The sequence below is a fragment of the Octopus bimaculoides genome, chromosome 9 (assembly GCF_001194135.2).
Source record: "Octopus bimaculoides isolate UCB-OBI-ISO-001 chromosome 9, ASM119413v2, whole genome shotgun sequence".
NCBI lineage: Eukaryota > Metazoa > Mollusca > Cephalopoda > Octopoda > Octopodidae > Octopus > Octopus bimaculoides.
The window spans coordinates 14,925,737-14,929,904 of NC_068989.1; the positions used below are offsets into that span (position 1 = coordinate 14,925,737).

Below are 4,168 nucleotides of genomic sequence, written 5' to 3' on the forward strand. Positions count from 1 at the left end.
ATATATATATATATATATATATATATACACACATACATACATGAATATATATGCATATACATTTCTACGATGTTGTTATAATTGTTTTTTACTATAGGCACAGCCTAAAATTTTTGGAGATCATTACGTAAGTCCCAGCACTTGACAGGTACATATTTTATTGTCTCCAAAAGAATGAAAAGCAGAGTTCATCAGAATTTGAACTCAATGTAAAGTCCAAAGAAATGCTGCTAAATATCTTGTCCAACATGCTAATGATTCCTGCCAGCTAACCACTTTTACGTGCTATATCATAATAAAATATATTCCTGCTTAACACAATGTATTGAATACTATCTATTTTGTTGAATAAATCACTTACAAATTTTATATATATATATAATATATTGCATGATGCCATCATATATTGCATGATGCCATATAGTACAATTGTTGCATGAAGCAATATACTTCATCTATGTAATAATACTGTATGTGTTATATGGTGTAATATTATGCCTGTTATTTTTTTTTTTTTGCACCTTTTTAAAGCCTAGCCAAGCTCATGGGCCCGGTTTCCCAGTTTCAATGGTGTACGTGTTCCCCAGCTGGATGGGACGCCAGTCCATTGCAGCGTTACTCATTTTTGCCAGCTGAGTGGACTGGAGCAACGTGAAATGAAGTGTTTTGCTCAAGAACACAACGCGTCACCCGGTCCAGGAAGCGAAACCACAATCTTACGATCATGGTGCTGATACTCTAACCACTAAGCCACGTCCCTCCACATGCCTATGTTATATGGTATAAGAAATTAGGCATTTTAGAAATAACCAAGATTTTAACACACAAATTTCTTTGTAAAGTTTCTCAGAAACAATATATATATATATTACAGCAAGTGCTGTTCCACATTTATATATACATTATGTATGTATAAATCTAGTCTAATGTTGTTTCAAGTGTATATATTATTTTATAGCGATATATCATTTTACAAATTAAAATACACTATTTACATACAATTTTATTAGCAACATTGTTGGCATTATCAGTTGGTTTTCAGGATTTACTAATGGCACATTTCCAGTAATAACAATTGTTGATTTGTAGATTTGATTAAATGGTTTTGAATTCAGAGTTTACAACAGCCATGATATAATGTTCCTAACCAAGGCACATTACTCTGCTGACATCAGTCTGCCTGACTGACAGAGTAGGTCCCATTCCTACTTCAAGGTTTAGAGCAATGGTTTTCAACCATTTCTTTGCCTATGGACCCCTTTGATTCCTATTTTACTCCACTGGACCTACATAGCTATTGACTATAAATGTTATTAGGATTTGTATTTTTTTAAATTTTAATATTTTGTGTATTACAGAAGTATAATTGATTTATTGCACATAAATTTTAAGAATAAAATCTTATATGGACACCCAAAGGTCAGATGAACCCACAAAGGTCATATGGACACCCAAAGGTTATATGGACACCCAAAGGTCATATAGACTCCCAAAGGTCCATATGGACTCCCAAAGGTCCATATGGACTCCCAAAGATCATATGGACTTCCAAAGATCATATGGACTTCCAAAGATCATATGAACTCCCAAAGGTCATATGGACTCCCAAAGGTTATATGGACACCCAAAGATCGTATGGACCCCCAAAGAGCATATGGACACCCAAAGGCCATATGGGCCCCACAAAGGCTATATGGATCCCTGCTGAAAACCACTGGTTTAGAGTGATTAAGAGAAGGAGGAGGTTCCAGTAACAGGAAATATTAAAAATAACTTGTTCTGTTAAAAAAATTTAATCCAGCCATTATACCATGATAAATGAGTAGAAGACACCAAAAACAGAATTACAATTTCTTTCCATTTTGTTTTGTAGGCATCACAAGACGAACAGTTTCGACCTAAGAGAAATCTCAACCAGGAGCAAAACAACAACAGCAGATACTGGAAGTGAGAGAAGTCATGTGACTCAATATCATCATATACAATTAGTACCACCTAATATAAATTAGGGGAAAAAATAAGAATTTTTAAGGAATAGGCGCAGGAGTGGCTGTGTGGTAGGTAGCTTGCTTACCAACCACATGGTTCCGGGTTCAGCCGCACTGCGTGGCATCTTGGGCAAGTGTCTTCTACTATAGCCTTGGGCCGACCAAAGCCTTGTGAGTGGATTTGGCAGACGGAAACTGAAAGAAGCCCGTCATATATATGTATATATATATGTATATATATATATGTATGTGCATTTGTGTGTCTGTGTTTTTCCCCCCCACCATCGCTTGACAACCGATGCTGGTGTGTTTACGTCCCCATAACTTAGCGGTTCGGCAAAAGAGAACCAATAGAATAAGTACTAGGCTTACAAAGAATAAGTCCTGGGGTCGATTTGCTCGACTAAAGGTGGTGCTCCAGCATGGCCACAGTCAAATGACTGAAACAAGTAAAAGAGTAAAAGAGTAAAGACTAATGATTTCAAATTTTGGAACAAGGCCATGAATTTGGGGGGAAGGATGAATGTCGGTTACATCGATCCCAGTGGTCTATTGGTACTTATTTGATTGACCCCCGAAAAGATGAAAGGCAAAGTTAACCTTGGCAGCATTTGAACTCAGAACGTGAAGATGAACAAAATGCAGCTAAACATTTTGCCTGGTGTGCTAATGATTCTGCCAATTTGCCACATTTTTTTATGAATAATGTTAATAAAAATAACTTGAAAATCTTAATGAGTCTTCATGAATCTATCTGCATGTGCGTCTGTGTGCGTCTGTCTATATGCACATATGTATGTATGTATGTATGTATGTGTGTGCATGCATCTGTATGTGTGTGCATGTGTGTGTGCATCAGTATGTGTGTGCATCTGTATGTGTGTGTGTGTGTCTGCTTGTCTGTATGTGTGTGTGTGTCTACCTGTCTGTATGTGTGTGTGCATCTATCTGTGTGTGTATGTGTGTGCATCTGTCTGTATGTGTGTGTGTCTGTCTGTCTGTGTGTGCATCTGTCTGTATGCGCATGTGTCTGTCTGTATGTGCATGCATCTGTCTGTATGTGTGTGCTTCTGTATGTGTGTGCGTCTGTCTGTATGTGTGTGTCTGTCTGTATGTGTCTGCGTGCCTGTCTGTATGTGTTTGTGCGTCTGTCTCTGTGTGTGTCTGTCTGTCTGTGTGTTTGTATGTGCATCTGTCTGTTTGTATGTGTGTGTGCATGTCTGTCTGTGTGTGTATGTCTGTCTGTGTGTATCTGTGTGTGCATGTGTATGTGTGTGTAATGCCTAAAAAAGGAGATAACCACATTGTGGAAAATTGAGACCAACCAACACACCCACCCACCCATCACTACTTTAATTCCCACCCACCTGCCCACCCACTTGCTCTAAAAAAAAAAAAAGAAAAGATGTGGTCTCTCCACCCTGCTGAGCGACACTCTACAAAGAAAGAAACCAGAGAGGAAACTTAGAACTGACCCATATTGCCATGCTAAAGAACACTCACCACTCTTAGCCATCTTCCAATAAAATTTATTCAAGATTATACAACTTCACTTGCCAATTCCACTTCAAGGAATAACAAATATTCTAAAAGCATTATTAAATGTTCAAATAAGAATCAACTAATCACCGGGACAAGATGAGTTAAAACAGACTCACTTTACAGGATAAGGCTTACACGATAAATACACACATACACACACATGTGTAGAGCATAGCCTTGATTGTCAGAAGACCACAACACTTATGTTCCTGATACCAAACAACATTAACTGGCCAGTTAAATTACAAGAAATCACAAACATAACAGTAACAAAACTGAGAGACTCTAAAGAGACAATAGCCTTTATTGTCTTTTAACTAAAGATATCACAACAGCAAATGTTTCTCTGGTTTTTTATTTCAAGTTATCACGCCAACCACCAACCATTTAGTACTTAACCGCAAAAAAAAAAAAGAAAAAGAAGAAATAACCAAAAGAGAAAAAGAAAAAAGAAAGAATGAAGAAAGAGAACAAAAATTGCATCTCTCTCTCTCTCAAGTTATCTTTGTCTGGCAGAGATTGTTTATTAAGGAGAAATGTTTCCTCAAAATGGTTTTCATGAAAAACTTTTGGAGTTCTGTGACAAATGTGTTAAAAACTTATCTTATATAAAAAAAAAATGAAACAGTAGGCATAGA

At 36.9% G+C, this 4,168-nt stretch overlaps 1 protein-coding gene across 2 annotated transcripts in view; it reads right to left on the reverse strand.

Moving 5' to 3' along the window:
- Positions 1–4,168, reverse strand: part of LOC106874620 (atos homolog protein A) — a 212,194-nt gene that overhangs the window by 159,992 nt on the left and 48,034 nt on the right. The gene's annotated exons all lie outside the window — the stretch shown is intronic.